This window comes from Lissotriton helveticus, chromosome 8, assembly GCF_964261635.1.
Source record: "Lissotriton helveticus chromosome 8, aLisHel1.1, whole genome shotgun sequence".
Taxonomy (NCBI): domain Eukaryota; kingdom Metazoa; phylum Chordata; class Amphibia; order Caudata; family Salamandridae; genus Lissotriton; species Lissotriton helveticus.
In genome coordinates this window covers 1,194,013,606-1,194,033,839 of record NC_136069.1, presented here as the reverse complement: position 1 = coordinate 1,194,033,839, position 20,234 = coordinate 1,194,013,606, and positions in this window count along the sequence as shown.

Genomic DNA, 20,234 nt, shown 5'->3' with positions numbered 1-20,234 from the left:
CCTATCATAATTCTTATATTAAGAAAATTAGTGAACATACTGAACCAGAATAATGGAATTTGAATGGGCAGTCATGGACACAAACTTAAATATCTACCCTGAAACCCAGACACAAGTGTTTTACTTTCATTTTGTCCAAGCAATTTGCACCACCTGAAAAATTAAGTATTGGCCATGCTACTAAGAAACATTTGCCTTTGAGTTATAAAACTTTAATCACTCTAGACTTTGTCAGTGTTAATGAAGTAGTGAAATAATTTAATTTGCTAGTAGTTTCCCCCAAATAAATAGCTAATGAAGACACAGACAAACTGAGCCCTTTCTTGACTACTTTGATGACACCTTGGTTGTGCTCATGCACCAGTCAGGGTGCACTCTCCAACACAGGTTCCACATCCCGTGGTGGAATGTATTTAAAAGCAAACTTAACAAAGAAGATTCAAACAAATAACACATTATAAAGGTGACATAACACCTTCTAAAGTACACTGAGTAAACACCACCACATCCTACAAAACATATTACAAAAGGAACACAGGTATCTCAGACAGTCCAAACTTTCTGACGTAAAATGTCTAAATAAAACAAATGTGCAACATTTTCTCCAACAAAGTCCATGTTCCTGAAAACCCGTAAAAGTGTGGATTATTTAGACACAATAACCTACACAATAATCTACTCTGAACCTACAAACACATAGTAAATCAACAAATATTTAAATCTAAATGAAACCAACCACAAGCCGAATTGTTACTTCTAAAACTGAATTATAACAAACTTACACTGTATAAATTGTTTCTTTACATTCTGCTTTTTTAAAGAAAATAATAACTTCACATCCCAACGTGCAATAAAAAATGCACATGATAATAAATTAACTAATAATCCAAGCTTCCCAAAAATATAAATAAAATCTATACTAAGAGTACTACCTACACCAAAAAAGAACATACTTACAACATTTAAAATAAAATAGCCTAATTAATTAGTTGTTTAACTGTACTTATGATGAATAAATACATCATGCAATACATATGAATGTATAAGAACCGTGGCAGTAAAAGAGCTAACAATAACAAAAATTATATTTTGAACCTAACTTAATAGAAATAATATATATGTGTAACATCATATACAACAATATACCATGCATTAACCATACACGAACAATAAAGTTTCATTATAAAACACACAACACTAAATGCATGACAATTCAAAGTATCTTTAAATAACGTAACCAACATAATTCCCAAATAAAATCAATAAAATAAATACTCATATTTTCTCAGAAAATCCCCATGAAAAGGGCCATCTCCAGCATCAGACTGTCCAAATGTAATTCCCAATAAAATGCAAAATTACTTTTTTCAATAAAAGATTCTGAATCAAATTCATTGAATCCTTCAAAGAAAATATGAAACAATTATGAAAATAGTTGAAAAAGCAAAAGTCCAACCATTTTCCTTTAATACATTTTGGGGAGAAATCAATATAGCTCCCAAAATTAAATCTTCAAGGGCACTCAATCAATCAAAATATCTTTATTTCGATTGTTGGAAGCAATCATAAAAGTACAGATAAAAAAACACATTAATTACAATATTAAAAATACATAATTACAATATGGGAATTCATCAATTTCAAGGGATTCATCAATTTCAAGGGATTCAAGCTCCGAGGATGAAATTTAAAATATAAAGTGCGTTTAAATGTCCATGCTTTTGCTAATGCGCATCACATCTTTTAAATACGAAGTTGTTGTCGCTACACATAAGTGATTGTCAAGACATTGAATATTAAGCATCGCCACACGACACTGACGATGTCCTAATTCTCTTAATAATGGCAGTAAGACATTTGTCCTTGTTACATCATAAAATTTACAAAATAGGAAACCATGGATAGTACTCTGAGGTGAAATATTGTCACAGGGGCAAGGAGGTAGATCATGCATCCAGTTATTAATCATAGAAAAACTAACCAATCTGTGGAAAATACCAAATCTAAAGCGTGAAAGTAAAAAACGCTCATATTTATTAGATACATGTATTAAATAGGGCTGAATATTAAAAGTCATTAAAACCATTTGATGCTGTCGGACAGAAGATTTTAAGACCTCCGTTGCAATTCTATGAGAGTCCAGAAGAGCTAGACCCTCCCTTTTCAACTCTTTCTGTGAGATAGCTGAAATATTGGTAGGGTTCGAGAAATAATCTTCTCTCCCCATGTCCTTTAAAAAGTTACAAACATAGTTCACCCATGGTATCTTTGTGGCTCCCTCTAGTTTTAAAATGTCTGTCAGAACATATCTATTTAAGTGTGTTGCTTCTTGTGTCCAGAGTCTGTGCCATAATAGCACAGGCTCTAGTTTAATTAAATCAGTTATGTAAGAAAGACCCAGTTCTGCATGGCAATTGTAATTAGGGGAGGTTTTGGGAAGTGCCAAGATATATTTTAAAAATGAATTTTCGGCCATCTGGATGGGTGCGGGGTTTGCAAAACCCCAAACCCCACTACCATAGGTAGCGCCAGCCACGCACTTAGCTTTGTAAATTTTAATTCATTCTACAGGTGGTCTAGTCCCTAATGTATTTGAAAAGATTTTAAGAGCAGCAGTCAATCGTAGCAGCTCAAGTTTTTTTACAGAAACAGCTTGGGTCCGCGTCTCATTTTGAGCGAAGAGTATCCCAAGATAAGAAAAATGCTTAGCAAATTCGAGCTTCTGTCCTGCAATAAAAATGGGCCTCTTAGGTTTGCTATGAATACCACAATACATAGTGAAAGTCTTTGATGTATTGACTTTCAGGCCCAGCTCCTTCATAAAGCGGGAAAAGCTATCAACCACTCGCTGTAGGCCCACTTGAGTACGTGACATAAGTACAGCATCGTCAGCGTACAGAAGTGCTGGTATTGGGCGGCCACCTACATATGGGGGATCCAAGCTATCTTTGCACAGAACTTCTTCCAATCCATTTATATACAAGTTAAAAAGGAAAGGGGCCAGGACACATCCCTGCCTGACCCCACTCCTGATTGGAATTTTGTCGGTGCGTTCTCCCTTTAGGCCAAAGCAAACGCGGGCTGAAGCGTCGCTATAAAAACGTTTAAGATAATAAATAATATTAGATTCAACCCCGAGTTGTTCCAGTAATAACCACAGCTTAGAATGGATCACACAATCGAAGGCAGCCGAGAGATCCATGAAGGCCAAAAACAGGTTGCCCTGTTTTGCCCTTGTGTATTTCCCGACCAACATAAGGAGGTTCAATCCTGTTCTACTGTCCCCAAGCCGGAGCAAAAGCCATACTGAAGATCAGACAGAACAGAGTTTTCCTCTGCCCACTCCAAGAGCCGGTCCAAAATTACTCTTTCTGCTATTTTTGTAAAGGAATCCAGAAGGGAAATAGGCCTGTAACAGGCTGGGTCATGTCTGTTCCCCTTCTTATAAATCGGAACTATTACAGATTCCACCCAGGTGGGCAGGAAATCAGTAACACAGCTGGCGTTAAGCACCTGGACCAGGAGGGGCGCCCAGAGAGAAGAAATGGTCTTAAATATATCTATGGGGACCCCGTCTGGGCCAGGTGCTTTACCGCTCTTGCTTTTACTCAGAGCTTTTTCAACCTCCTCGAGAGTAAAATGCAAATTTCTATTGGGGAGGTATTCAACAGCAGAGATCAAAGACGCCACTTGTTCCTCACCCTCATATACTCTCAAGAAGTGTCTAACCCAGTCTGAGTCAGGGATTGCTATTTCTATTTTTAGATCAACCTCTTCCCTAAGAAAGGGAGTTCTCACGAGTTTCCAAAAACTCACGCTATCATTCCTTGTAGAAGCGGAATGAAGAGCCTCACAAGCTTCAGTCCTCAAAGTATTCTTCCTATCTTTAATTGCCATTTTGTATCCTTTCCTACATCTACTGACTTCCTCAGCGGATCTAGGTTTTTTGTGCAGCGCCTTCTTTAGGAGCGCGTAGGCCCTAGTGCACCTAGAGTCAAACCAACCTCCCCCTTTTTTTTGATTCTTAAATTGCCTCATGAGGGAATCTTTAATTGTATTCGATATTACAAGGAAGGATGCAAGACAAATTTCAGGTGGTGAATCTACCCCTAGACACGTCATTATTTCTGAAAAGCATTTATCAACCACTATTTTAATTATCTCTGCCTCGTTTACCATGGCCCATTTCAGCGTATAACCATTTACGCTACCGATGGCTAAATTTGTGTCCAAACTGTCGCTTTCTTTTTCATTAATCAGCGTGGATGCAGTAGGTAGTATGACGGTCACAGAGAGCGGGAAGTGGTCGCTCAGTACTATATCAGAAACACTAAAGGAGTGAATTGTGTTCCCACATTTGTTAGAATTAAATAACATAGTCTATGGTTGTAGAGCAACCCCTACCATTGAATGTTGGAGCTGGTACAGAAGGTGAGGTACACATTTCATTTGCAAACCCTAGATCAAAGTTAGCTAACAAACTGTTAAACTGTTCCCCTAAAATAGTATGTTTGAAATGCAAACGGCCCTCACCATCGTCCTGTGCTAGGCCACACCTATTATCCTTTGTTAGTTCACACAAGTTACAATTAAAATCCCCTAGCATGATTATCATCAGTTTGTGCTTAAAGGTATTATCCTGTATAGACAATGTTTTACTCAGTTTCCTTAAAACAACCATTACATCACCAGCGGGAATATTATTATACAGATTGACAATGGCAATTGGAGTGTCATAAACAGGGACAAGTACAAAAAATGTAATGTAGATGTCTTTAACAGGTTCAATAACTTTTTCAAGCTCTAATTTATTAGACAGATAGACACTCAAACCACCCTTTGGTCTTCCATAAAGAGCAGCAAGAGCTGGAGTATGGAAGGTCCTATAACCATTCAAATGTACTGCTTCAAGACTCTTCGTTTCCTGAAAACAAAGCAAGTCTTGCGCTTGAATAAAATCCCACCAAATTGGGTTTTATATTTTTGATCTATTTCCAGCTATATTCCAGGATGAAATTTTAAACACCAATGGATCTATCAGAGGAATAGGCAGTACAGTAGAAGTCATAATGGTGGGGCCAGTGTCTAAGAAGGGGGCCATTTGGTCATTCCCCCCTCCTGTGCCCTCATCTGCTGTCAAAACACCCTCCGTGGGTTCCTCATCCTCACATATGGCTGGGACTACACAGGGTAATTTTTCCCCGATTGCACCTGTATGTTCTCTTATACGCAAACCGGGAATAAGGTCTACCTCTATGCCTGGTAAAACGGAGGTGATAGTATCTAGCTGTAGTCAATCACTATTTTCCAGACCACTCAGAGTTTCATAATAATTAAATGTTGGGATACCATATCTTCTACCCCATGGTTCTTCCAAGTTCAGAGGCGGGCAGAGAAGGGCAGGACACCTAGTTGGTCGAGGCGGAGAATAAAAGTAACCAAGAGGAAGAATGTTAACAAAGTGTGGATCATATGTCCCCATGGCTACTCTCTCTAGCACTGTATTAACCAGTTGTGGGGACCGGAATGAAAGAACTACACAGTCACCCCTCAGGGTTTTGTTCGAGGAGCCTACCCATCTCGCTCTTCTAGCCATTTTGAACTCCGATAAAAAGATGATTCTGGAAGAGAGGAAATAGAGAGATTTATTTCTCAGGGTTGAGCAATTTTCCAAGGTATTGGGGGGGAGTGGAGGAACATTCGCCAAAACCACAGTGTATGGTGTTGCTTCTGGCGGCAAGTTTAGATTAAAACGGTCAGATGTTACCCCTGTCTCAAAATCATCCTCTGCTCTTCCATTTTGATGGGGTGGTACATAGGAAGATGCATTCGAAGCTGCCATGGCTGAAACAGCTGGCCTGTTATCATTAATTACAGTGTCTTCTCTTAAATCTTTGTGCTCTGGTTGATCAATAGGCTTTGGATTGAGATGTTTAAGTTTAACTGGTGCTTTTGTTGAAACTGATGGTTTAACTGGAGCTGGAGCTTTAGCTGGAGCTGACACTTTAGCTGCAGCTGACATTTTAGCTGGAGCTAGTACTTTAACTGTAGCTGGTGTAATAGTTTTCGAGCAGGTAGCACTAAGTTGAGGTAATGGATTTTCCTCACTTAAGCTCAGATTCTTAACAAGCTTTCCCTCAATATTGGTCAGCCTTTATTCTATGTTCTTAACTTTTAAGGTAAGAGGTTCTAAAAAAGTCATTAAAAGGGTTTCCATTCGTTCCCAAAATGAGTCATCTTTTATTGGGTCCCTAACAGCAGTTAATAGAGGGACAATTTAAATTTGATCATCCTCCTCACTCTCACTACTCCTGTTTAACTTTCAACAACATTATTTTGTTTGTGTTTGGTGCTCCTTTTGCTATTTTTGATAGTTTTAGTAGATTGCCTTTCCCTAGTAATATATTTTTGCTTACATCTGGCCTTTTGCCCTCTAGTCCTCACGCAGGGGCTATCACTAATATTCAGGACAGGAATTGAACTCCCTGAGATATCTTGCCCCTCTTTATCTGAGACATCCTCATGTAGGGGAATAGGATCACCCCTTTGATTGCTGATGAAAAATGAAGGGGTCACAGATAGCCTTGTGGTCGAAGGCAGTAATTCAATTACATCAGTGGGTGCCCTAGACAATGTCTCATTTGTTGGCATAGTAGCATATGCCCCAGGCTAAGCCGTAAAAGAGGGGGCTAGTATGGAATCCTGGGAGTTAGTTGTTAGAATTGAAATATTTGTATTGGGTAAAGGCGGGAGGGTACCAGGTGGGAGTGAGAAACGTCTCTCTGTGCTTTCAATTGCAGAAGCGACCACCCCGATCGTCTTCTGTAACATTCGGTCTATTGCTGTCAAACTAGGTAAGGGGGTGTTAGTAGCTACCCTTTGTTTCCCATTAGGAATCGGTTGGATGGGAGTATTCTTCCCCATATTTCAGCAATGGGTGTGAGTATGTTTAAGTGATAGCTCTATGAGACAGTGGAACCATGCACCAAAAAAAAACCTAGAGAATAATCCTTCACAGTATAGAGACACTAATACACATATGTGAATGATTGCTTCATGAACTAAAAATAAAATACATAAAATACGCCTATAGCTATATGATATCTTACTATATTTCCTATTAGTCAGACCTCAGACTCGGAAGGGAATGCCAAGAGGGGGGGCCCAGCCCAGCCTCGGCCGGCCCCGGACGGCCACAGATGGCCCGTCCTTTGCCCGGGCTTAGCCCGGCGATGCCCGTACGCGGTCCCGCGACGCGGGGGCTGCAGTGATTTTAAAGCGCCTCCGGGCACGAACACGGCAAATGTCACTTCCGGCGCTGTGGCGGTGGGGAGCCTGGGACTTGTGGTCTCCCTCCACACAGCGGCCGCAGGATGACAATCCGCGGCGGCGGGAGGGAGACGAGGCAGGACAGAACAGTCACCAAGGGTCTCAGGGTAGAAAACTGCAGGTCGAAATGCCCCCAAACAGTGTGTATGCAGCGCCCGCTCCACCGGGGCTGCAGTGATTTTAAAGCGCCTCCGGGCGCGAACACGGCAAATGTCACTTCCGGCGCTGTGGCGGTGGGGAGCCTGGGACTTGTGGTCTCCCTCCACACAGCGGCCGCAGGATGACCATCCGCGGCGGTGGGAGGGAGACGAGGCAGGACAGAACAGGCACCAAGGGTCTCAGGGTCCAAAACTGCAGGTCAAAATGCCCCCAAACAGTGTGTATGCAGCGCCCGCTCCACCGGGGCTGCAGTGATTTTAAAGCGCCGCCGGGCGCAAACACGGCAAATGTCACTTCCGGCGCTGTGGCGGTGGGAAGCCTGGGACTTGTGGTCTCCCTCCACACAGCGGCCGCAGGATGACGATCCGCGGCGGCGGGGGGGAAACGAGGCAGGAAAGAACAGGCACCAAAGGTCTCAGGGTCCAAAACTGCAGGTCAAAATGCCCCCAAACAGTGTGTATGCAAGGGCACTCTTTTTCACCTGCAAAGTAAAACAATGTATTCCCACCCTTAATATTTACAATAAATTCCCTCCAAACAAATCTTTCTTTTCATTGAAGTTGTTTGATATCCAACAGGTCTGGTGCTTTGTTGCTGGCCCAGAAGAACCACAGAAAATGGATGTGATGTACTCTTAATAGAATGCATGGAATAACAAGAACTGCAAGTGACTGGTGGTGTTTAATAGGCAGACTCCGTTCAATAGCTTTGGTTAATGTGGGTCATTCTTCACAACATAGAATAGCCGTCTGCCCATTATGTGAATTACATAGCAGTGAATAAAGAAAGGCAATCATACTACAGTTGAAATTAACATACAGTAAATACTGTAACCTCTGACCACGATCATTGAATTGTCTAAGTTTACGTAAAAATATCATCTGATACAAAATCATTGAAAATATTGGTTTGTTGCACATTAGGATTCTTGTAACAATTTATGCTTTAAACAATTGTCAAACACACTACAGGTTATGGTATGACAAGACTATATATATTCTCCTCTGCTAGTATTGTTTTATAAACCTTTTCAATGTGTACATATTAAAAAAACTTTAGTTCACTAGGTAATCTCTGCTCTCTTTCAAGTTTCTGGGAACTATGTGCTAAGTAACCCCAGGGAAATTTGACCCTACTAAAGGTTTCAGATGGCCATTCATTTGCAAGGGGGTAAGTGTAGACCAGAGTTCATGACAATATTAAGGTAGGATCAGATATAATGGTCTAACTCCTATCCTAAAAGCGTTTGCGAAAATGTATATATTTGAGGCAGGGGGCACAATAACTATTTTAATTTCAATTCCACAAACATTGGAGGAGGTGTATATACTAGTGCGGGATCAGGTTTGCTATTCAGACATCAATCCCACAAACACTGGGACAAAGCACATATAATAGGTGGGGTCAGATTTACTTTTATAACAAGAATACAACTCCATTCCCGCTAACATAGGTGACAGTGAATATACTGCTGTGGTCAAGATTTACTATTCTATTGCCAACCCCACAAGCATTGGGGGAAGTACATCTATGGAGGGGTAATTTACTTTTCTAGCTTCAATCCCACAAACATAGTGCAAAGTGCATATGCAATGGGCGGGGTCAAATTTACTACTCTAACTCTAAACCCGCAGACATCGGTCACAGTGCACAGATCGGGAATTTCAGAATCACCATACTAACTGCAATCCCATAAGCACTGAGAAAACTATAAATAGTGGGGGTGTCAGTTTTACTGCCCTAAATGCAATCACAAAAACAATGGCAAAGTGCATATATGGGATGTGTTTACATTTACTTTTCTCATATCCCAAAACTTTGTGGAGTATGCATATATCGGGGGATCAACTTAACTATTCTACCAAGCAGATATAAGAAAGAACTAATACATTTATTATGAATATCAATTTACAGATTACATTGTTAAATGGTTTCCTAATATTATTTGTGTTAAAGAAATTCATCATCTAAAAGTAAAAATAAATATGATTTTGTTTATTCTTATGATGGGGTTCATATTAATATCATAATAATCAACACATAAAGCACACAATAAATACATACTTAACCCTTTCCATGCTGATGACGGAACCGCACCGTCATCAGCTGCGGTTGGGCTGTGCTGATGACGGAGCGGTTCCGTCATGGCCCGGCCGCCACGCCTGCGCGGCGCTGATTTCGCGCCTGCGCGGCGCGTTCTATTAAGCGGGCGGGGCCATAACGGAACCGCTCCGTCATGAGCACAGCCCAACCGCGGCTGATGACGGAGCGGTTCCGTCATCAGCATGAGGCCGCCGCGCGTCCGCCCCGCCCCCTTAGCGCTGCGGCGGAATAGCCGCCGCAGCGATGCGGATATATATATATATATATATATATATATATATTTATATATATATATATATATATATATATATATTACAGAAAATGTGAGGCCAAATAAATATTGTTTATAATTTTCTTTTAAAAAGTTACAACTGAAATTTAAACATTTACTTAAATATTGAACCACAACCTTTCGTACATTAAAAATATACTTCAGATACACAATACTGCCCTCATTCTTGCTGCATGTATCAAAATTATGAGTAACGTGATAAAGACAGGATGGTCAACCCTGACAATATTTCTGGGGTAAAAATGTCCGGTACTTACCAGAACATGGGGATTTTGATTTTGTGAGCAGAAAAATCAGCTTATTTGTTCCCATCCAACTCAGAATTTGGTGGTGTTGTGGGTATCTGATAAATTCAGGATCCGTTGATTCAGATTTTATCAGGTACAAAAATATTAACACCAATTAATGGGACGCTCATAATGAGAGTTATGTTATGTTATGTTAGGCTCATTTATTAAGCGCACAGATGCTCCAGCGAAGGAGCGTCCTGGCGCCCGACAAGGTAGCAACACAACACAACTGGACTGAACAGAGCAGGGAAAATTTAAGGAAACAAAAAAGTTTTTACTGCTCGACGGAAAGAAAGCAGATCCCTAAGGGCGCGAATCGCCGGGGGAAGAGAGTTCCACAACACTGTGGCGCGAACTTGAAAAGAGAGGCCGCCTGCCCTGCAACGCTTAAAGCGGGGGACGACCGCAAGTTCTAGGTCGGAAGATCTTAAAGCCCGGACCGGAACATAGCGGGACAGAAGATTGGAAAGGATCATAGCAGGGGATCCCTTGAGAATTTTGTAGGCTACACAAAGGGTCTTGAACTGGATCCTTTGCGCAATCGGAAGCCAATGCAGCGTACGCAAGGTGTTAACAATTGGGCAAGATCTGGGTAGTCCCACAACAGCTCTCGCTGCGGCATTCTGGATGCGCTGCAGGCGGGTGATTTCCGATTGATTTAATCCCACTAGAAGGGAACTGGCGTAATCAAGCCTAGAGATCATGGTTGCTTGAATCACAAGTTGCCTGGTGGTGGCATCAAAAAATTTGAGTACAGGCCGTAGTCCACGCAAAATGCCAAAGCAGCAGGCCGCCGTGCGCTTGGTATGGCAGACAAAGGTGAGAGTTGGGTCGAGCCATACCCCAAGGTTTTTTAACTCAGCGACCGGGGTTGGCGTAGGACCCAGATCCGACGGCCACCACCTGTCTCCCCAGAGTTCCGTTTGTTTGCCAAAGATCATGACCTCCGTCTTGCTTGCGTTCAGCTGGAGACAGTTGGAGGTCATCCAGCTGGCGACCGCCCGAAGTCCTTTCTGGAATCTGGGGGCATCCACATCCGCATCCCCGCTGATCGTAACCGCTAACTGGGTGTCATCGGCATATGACACCATGGTCATACCCCAATGCCTGACCACCTCAGCCAGCGGTCTCACGTATAGATTGAATAACGTGGGACTCAGCGAGGAGCCCTGGGGGACCCCCAGATCCAGAGGATGGAGTTTGGACTGATAAGGCGGGACGGCTACGCAAAAGGAGCGGTTGGCTAGAAAAGAACGGAACCACTGGAGGGCAAGGCCAGTGACACCAGCTTCCTCCAGACGAAGCAGAAGGATAGGGTGGGACACGGTGTCAAAGGCAGCGCTCAGGTCTAATAGCACCAGCGCCGCCGTTTGCCCCGCATCTAGCACGGAGCGTAAATGCTCCACCATGTACAGTAGAGCAGTCTCCGTGCTGTGCCCAGCCCGAAATCCATTCTGCGTTCTGTCTAAGATGTTTGCCTGAAAAAGATGGTCCGAGAGGACAGAGTTGACATGTGCCTCCGCCACTTTAGCAGGCCACGGGAGAAGTGAAATTGGACGGTAGTTCTCGGGCTTGCCGACGTCCAGAGACGGTTTCTTAAGAATGGGCATGACCACTGCCTGCTTCCACTTCAGTGGGACCACGCCGGATGTTAATGAGATGTTGATCAAAGAGCAAACCGGCGAGAGACCGTGGGATGCTAGATCTTTAAACAGAGCAGGCCGTAGAGGATCAGCCGGTGACCCTGACTTGACCTGCTGGGCCAGTTTACTGAAACTTTCTGATGTTAAGCTCGGGAAGGAATGTAAAACATCCAGAGCTAGGGGCTTGAGAGGTCTACCGACAGGGGGTACAACCGAGGGAAAGGCTCTATAGATGGCCTGAACCTTTTCCAGAAAGAAAGCCGCCAAGGTTTCACAGTGTGCAATAGAGCTCTGATGAGTCGCAGCCACCTTTTTATCAATAAGGTCTTTCAGGGCCTTAAAAATGGTTTTGGAGGGGTTAGTGCTGGTACGAAATTGCAAGGCGTAGAAAGCCGCGCGGGTTCTGCAAACTGCACGATGGTAAAGTTTTACAGTGGCCAAGTACAAAACTTTTTTGTCGCTGTTATAAGTTTTGCGCCATTCCCGCTCAGCGCGCCTACAGGTGCTTTTAAGCACCCGCAGCGAATCATCGTACCACGGGCTTGGATCCCTTGCCCCACATTTACACGAGGCTATTGGCATAAGGGAATCAAGGGCCCTAGTAACCCACTCACAAAAGCGATCGTAGCCCACATCCACAGTCTCAATAGGACCTAGCGGGTCGGTAGACAAAAGATGGAAAAAGTCATCAAGTTTCAATTTATTCCAACGCCGTCTAGGAATAGTGCGCACCATGGGTTTGAGTTGCGGCTCATACAGGGGGCACTGGATGCACACCAGGTAGTGATCGGTCCAGGCCAGCGGGGATGGAGTGGAAATACTGACTTCCGCTAGATTGGTGAAGAAAGGATCTAGGGTGTGACCACCTACATGAGTAGGCTGCGACACCAACTGAACAAGCTGAAGAGCCTCAAGATCAGCAACAGAGCTATATACTGCTGGAATAGACATATTGTCATAATGGAAGTTTAAGTCGCTGAGGATGGAAAAATTGGAGCAACCTGCTGCCAAGGTGCTGATAGCATCTGGGAGGGCCTTCCTGAAGGCCACTTCACTACCAGGGGGGCGGTAAATCAAAAGGCCCGAGAAAGCAAAGTTAGGCGTAATAGCGATCTTAAACAGCGCGCTTTCACAGCCAGTGATTTTTTGCCCTTGCCAGACGCACGGGTAGCAGGACTTAACCGCAAGCGCTATTCCCCCGCCTCTAGAGGCTCGGTTAAGAGTGTACACTGAGTACTCGGGCGGGAAGGCCAAGTTAATGACGGCCGTGTCAGCGTCTTGCAGCCAGGTCTCCGTCAAGCAGAAAACATCCGGCGACTCCTTACCTATCAGGTCGGAAATGTCTTGATGATGTTTGACCATCGACCTGACATTCAGGTTCCAAATGCTGAAAGATGGACTAGCACTGTCTACCGCCGCGGCAGAGTCATTGCTCACACAAGTTAAAGGGGCGGGGAGGTCCAACGTCCCGCAAACACATGAGTGAGGACCACACAGCGGCCCGAACCGCGGAGCATCACAGGTCCTGTATCGTTGGCCAATGGCCAACAACGTGTCCCTGGTGTAACACAGCATTATGTACCTCGGATCATCCAGCGGTAAGGGCCAGGGTCCTGCCCTGTACTGCGCGTCCTGGCGCGGACGGGCACAGACGGGCAGGACTCTGGCACGACTCCGGCCACGCGAAGGCACGCCCGCTGCGCTAGGGGAGGAGCATTAAGTAGGTGTTCCCTCGCTGGCTCCTGCGCACTAAAGCGCAGGCAGATAGTGGTGCCTACACCAACACTCACCCCACTCCAAGATGGCGACCAAAAAAGGAGACCCACCCCAAGAACCAGACCCGCACAAGCGGCGGTGAACTACCGATTATTATGCAGGTGAGGGGGATTTAAAACCAGGGGATAACGAACTAAAAAGAAAGCAAATAGTAAAAAAGGCTTTTAAAATAGAAATATCAGCAAAATCGCACAAAGCGCTACAGCAGCAGTACGCTACCTTGTCAGGTCGAGGCTACAATGGGACTCGCCTTAAGTAGGTGTTCCCTCGCTGGCTCCTGCGCACTAAAGCGCAGGCAGATAGTGGCGCCTACACCAACACTCACCCCACTCCAAGCTGGCGACCAAAAAAGGAGACCCACCCCAAGAACCGGACCCGCACAAGCGGCGGTGAACTACCGATTATTATGCAGGTGAGGGGGATTTAAAACCAGGGGATAACGAACTAAAAAGAAAGCAAATAGTAAAAAAGGCTTTTAAAATAGAAATATCAGCAAAAGCGCACGAAGCGCTTCAGCAGCAGTACGCTACCTTGTCTAAGAATATTTTAATACCTTAATATGTGTTCGAATTGATCAACTTAATAATAAAACACTACCCAGCCAGTCCTCCAAAGCAACCCAAACCCATTTAAACAAAATTGTATTATTGCAAAACAAATAAATGAACCCATAAATTCTATTTTATAAAGTGTAAAACCATTTGTTTTAGAAAATTAAATACATTCCACCAAAGTTGTTGCTTTTGCGGACAGTTTGCCTGCTATCTTTTGAACCCTGGTGGGATCCTTGTCCCAGGGTCGACCTCCTGTTACCCCCATCCTCCTACTGTTTTAACAGCTAAGGGCCTGACTCGCGCTGTCCCTGGTGGGATTTCATGTCCCAGGGAGCCTCGCGCTAATTCCAAGTGGCCACAGCTGCGGGGGAGGAGTCACAACACGTTGAAAAGCGTCCCAGCCTTCCTGCAGCGTGGGACACACGCGGGCCACGCCCGGGACGCGCGCGAGCCAGTCTGCGCCCGCACCGCCCGGGACGTGGCAGGGCAGGGCCACGATATTTGATATTTGAATTCTGCGCCCTCTGGAACAATTTCCTTTTTTTTTAACACCAAAGGGCAACTTGTTTCTGGACTCTACAGGGATTGTGGGAGGACTATGCAATAGAAACAGTGAGTAGTGTGTGGTGCGACGCTATGAACAGTAAACCATGCAATAGTGCCATTTCTGCGCTTCCCGAATCGATCTTCAATTCGTGGTGGGACAGAAGAAGTTTTACGTCTTTTGGACTTTTTTAGTATAATTATTCCTATGCGTCTTCTTCACCTTGTTGCAGCTTTTAAGTAATTAAAGTGTATCGTTGTTGTGTCAGGATTTATGTGGCTGTTTTAATACCATACAATTAAGACATAGGGGCCCATGAGGATGGCGGGCGGACTTTGCCCGCCCGCCATCCTTGCGGTAGTAGGGACTGCCCGCCATAAGGGCGGGGGTACCGTCGGCAGCATTAGGATGTGCCCGCCACAGTGGCGGTCGCATCCTGCATTCCTACCATTGTGGGGGGCGGTGCACCCGCCACGATGGCAGGAAAGCATGCTGTGCACTTCCATGCACAGCAAGGCATCCACAATTGCCCATCATAATATGGTTGGCGGTGTCTGATAGACACCGCCACCATATTCCTTTTCCGCCCTGGCCCATACTAATATGGCAGGGGGAAACAAATGCGGATGTCGGGCGGATTGCCCCCGCCAGGCTGGCGGTGGCTATTGCCAGCCTGGCGGGGGCAATCCGCCCGACCTCATAATGGGCCCCCTAGTATTGAGATATGCAATATATTTATTATATTCCTGTTATAGCAGCCATTAGTGCTACCATTCACATTAATAGCTATGTTAGGTCTTCCTGTAGCCTAGCGTTTGGGTGATTCATAATAAGGCTCCTTTTAGGGGCAGGATGTCTAACGTAAACTTTTGAAGACCACTAAAAACAAGGATATCCACGGCCCAACCATAGATGACTATCTAGTTAAGGTGGTTAGCGCCATTGATGTTGAAATCAGTAGGGCAGAGCGCAACGGAGTTGGCAACGGTTTAGAGAACCCACCTGCCCTGGAGTTAGATGTCACATTGGATAATGCTCAAGAATCTACTCCTTTGGTATGTTCTGAGAGCCCTACCCACCCCCAAGCCTTACCCATGCAAACTGTGATCTCCCATTCACCTTCCCCAGTGGGTCCCTGTGAGAAGTTGGCCTGATATATGATGCTCACTAGTTCTAGTGATCACCTTGTATCAGTCCAAACAACCCTTATGGTGATTGGTTGTAAGTCAACCTTATAGACCAGCTATCCTAATGGTAGCATGGACAAAGCAGTCTTAGGCTAAACTCTTTTGGCATGTGAAGCCAGCTGTTTTACCACAATATAACCCCTTGAATACCAGATGAAAGGACACCACACAGGTTGTTATGAAAATAAACACTATATTTATTAATAACAACACCTCTGAACTCTTTATGAGGTCAGAGGGCTAAGCACATGACAATCTCTTACGAAAAATACGACAAGTTGCACAAAATTACAATGGTGCCCTAGGGGCACGACAAACCATATACTAAGTAAGTGGAATGTGAAAGTCAATAAGAGGAATGGAGCTGTCCAGAAGCTGTAGGATCGTTGGGACCACGCTACACTAACACTAGGTAAGTAATAGGAGGCCCACGGAACGCGTGTGCAGAGTGTGAACTCACACGCGAGATGCGTAACAACGTCTATGGACAGTACAGTTCAAGGAAAAGGTGAGTACGGGCAATCCTGACTAGGTAGGACTAAAACGACTGTGGAACTGGACACTAGGACAGTTAAACTACCCTTGAGCACCAAAATGCTCTTGTTACCTCACCCACGGGCTGCGGGTGCATAGGTGTCAAAGTGTGTCGGGTTCTCGCGTTGAAGTCTATGGAGCCTGGAAGAAAAGATGCTGCAGGCGACCAGGAGGAAGATGTCCGGTGCGATCCAAGGGTGGATCGGTGAAGAAGAGGACCTGAAAGCAGAGGGGACAGTGTTCAAAGTCACTAGCCAGTGACCGGTGTGGAACCAGGAAGGAACCAGGTGCTGTCGTCGCGATCAGGTGAAGAGTGGACGCTTGACTCTGCAGCCACGTGGACCAGGAGGTGTCTTCGAAGACCAGGATGGAGGCACGAGCTGTCCCACGTAGGTTCTCGCTGTCGGCGGTGTCGGATCCGGAATTGGAGTCAACAGGCCTTCGCAAAGGCAACCCACGCGGTGAGTGGAAAAGACGTCTGGTGCGGACTAGGAGAGTCCGGGGTGCCCCTCTTTTGGAAGGGAGCAAGGGCCAGTCTGGAGCAACCAGACCAACAGTGAAGTTTCAAAGTTTCGTCGTCTAGGAGGCCACTAGCCAGCCGGCAAGTGACCAGACAACGCGTCAGGCAGCAAACAAGCAGAAGGGCCCCACGCAGATCTCGTGGAGGCTGGAGGGCTGATCTTCAGTGCAGGAGCTGCTCGGGGCTGGGGTTTCTCAGTCCCCAAAGCACTTGGTCGAGTTTACCTCGGGAGTCGTGCTGGAAGCGAAGTGCAGGTTCGTTCAAGATGGCCGGTCCCACGTGTCTCGTTGCACCCACGGGTCTCAGCTTTGCTGCAGATGTAGGTTGAGGTCGGAGAAGTCTGGGAATCCGGGTCTCGTCGGGCTCTGAAGTCTGGATCCTCGAGGGAAGACGACAAAGTGAAGCCACTGGACGCTTGATGGTGCCTGCAGTTGCAGGGTGGACACTCCTTGCCCACAAGGGAGATTCTTCAGTATTCTGTGAAGCAGAACATCGAAGGCCAGAGTTTCTTCTTGTAGAATAGTTCAGGATTAATCTAATTTGGAATGGGACCAGCTCCTACCTTTATTCTCCTAAAGGGGGCTGCACTACTGACTAGGTCCCTCCCCTGGGTGGGACCAGGAAGGGGGGTGGCTACACCCCCTATCCTTTGTCCGGTTTCCCGCCAGAGCTGGGGCTGGAGTGCCCCAGCAACTGGTTTGAACCGGTGTATGCACAGGGCACCTTGTGTGCCCCAGGCATGTCTCATTCCTTTCAGGCCTCCCTACCTCAATACACAAAATCCTGTCTGGGGTGGGGCTAGCACCTCCCAAGGCAGGAAACCCTTTGTCCAAGCCTCCCTCGCTGGAAGGACTCCCAGCAGCAGGAGGTCAGACTTGTGTCTGTGGTGGCAGCATCCATTTTGTGATGCCAAGGCTTGAGTTAACTTTAACCGGGGTTCACAGTTACATACATGTCGTGCCCCTCTAGAAGGGTGGAATGCTACCCCCGTCGCCAGAATTGGTGAGGGGGTAGTATTCCAATTCGTATGACACCTTACTCGACATGTTTTGATAACGTTATACCAGAGTTAGCATTTAACCGCGAGGATTATAATTCACTTAAGAGTATATGGTATAGCGCTATCATGGAACAGCTATTAGGACTAGGTTCCGCAAGCTGCAGACGGGCTCAGCTCATGCCAGAGCACCATCTCACATAATTTCAAGCACTCTGCCTTCAGGATTGATAATTGCAAAAAACACAGTTGATGGACAGAATGTAGAACAATGTCATACATTCACCCCAGTACAAGGATCTGGGCCTAAATCCATCGTTTTTTTGCACTCCACACCACCCTGGGTTAGACACTGGCTATATGCAAATCAGCTCTGACCCTGTGCCTCATGGGAACAGTCCAGTCCGAACTACCAAGCCATGTTTTTCCCAGACCGGAATCAAGCATCCAAAGACCGGTTTCTGGCTATCAGCCTTCATCAGCCTGGATAGCTTGACTCCAGTGGTGTGGAGAGCCCGGGACTCACGTCTGAGCATACCCAGCCCACTCGGGGTGTCCATCACCTGTTGTTTTTGCTTCAGGATTGATAAGGCCTGCCATAGGAGTGACTGATAGGAATATATGTGTCCATTTTAGGGTTAGATATAGGTATACTATATCTATAGCAAAGGGTGATTACACCACCTTCCCCCAGCTGTCATGCAGCCAGTTGTGTCAGTTTTAGATGGCCAGTCAGGGGTGGCATAATACATGCTTCAGCCCCTGGTAGGCCCTGGGTACACCTATGCCCTGGATACCTAAGGTATACTGTACAGGGACTGATAAGGTGGCCCAGTACCAATTGGTAAATGCACCTAAGGTACATGGAGTCCATTTTAACAGAGAGAGCAGGAAGCCTGGGGTCCTGAATAGCAGGATCCCAGGCCAACTAAGTCAAAAACCAGCAAAACACCAGGCAAAAAGTTGGGGGTAACCATAGTCAGATATCCACCTTCCTACAGTCCCCAGCCCTGAAAAGGAAAGGAATTGTAGGAAAGACCAAATCAAGCCAGGAAATACCTGTAAAACAGAAAAAGGGCCATCTTCCCGCGATATAAGCAAGGAACCAGACACAATGTGTGCCCCAAATTTGATGTCGGATGAACAAGCTAATTTTATTATATCTATTCTAACACAACAAATTTAATTAACCATCAAACCTCTGGTCGATAGAATAAATAATTTAAACACGGAGGTGTCCAAACTTGGTAATATGCTTAAAGATGTTTGTGGACCAGCAAGGTTATTGACAAGTGATCCCCTTGGTGTATGTAATTTAAACCCAATAAATGCTGTTATACCCATTCCATTCATTAGTGATACAGTTACATCCCACGGTTCAATTAGGAAGGCCATTGACACAGGGACTATTAACTCCACACCTATGGCAGCCAACAATTTGACAGTAAGTGTGGACAGACAGTTGGGACCACAGAACAGTGGGGATGCAGTAGTTAATAAACATCAAATTCCTGCCCCTAATAAACCCAGGAAGAGGGACGAGCTTGTAGGACCCATAGTAACTTCTATTAACCTACCGCCAGAATGTAGTCCTTAAGTGGCAATTATGGTTAATGTACCACCTCTAGAAGCGGAACAAAAAGAAAGTTACGACACCCTAAAAAACAAGGTGGTGCACTGGTTGCACCAAAAATGTGATTTCCCAGTGGGTCATGCGGACCAGGTACTTTTTACTAGAAGGGTGAACTGGATAGGGCCCTCAAGAAAGACTCTGCATGGGGACTGTATTATCATCAACTTTAAGACCCCGTCCTGGGCTCGAACGTCCCTCGAAAGAGCAGCTACAACCCGCATACCAAACGCATTGTCTCGCTCTATCCCCTTGGTTAGTTTTATAGACATCTAATTTATTCATTGTTAGGGGGCAGGAATACTAGTTTAAGTAGATCTACTACAGTATCCAATCCCCAGATATATTCTGGTCTGCCTACATCCAATAGATTTCAATTACTCAGTACCTTAGATTGTAATGATTGACTGGATACAACTAGCACACCAGAAAGGGGGGTGGGAGTTACAAGATCTATGGACATAGGTCCGCCAGTAGGAAGTGACCCCACTAAAGTTTCTAATGCCACCTCTACGTTTAACTGTCCAATAAGTGGCAATATTGTACATGCACACCAAGGAAAATACGAAACCTTTAAAAAGGGGGATAATATTGATGTGAGTAATGGGCCTAGAATAACAGCAAATACATCTACCAATGTTTTACTAGCTGACAGTATAGTATAGGTGAAGTTGCC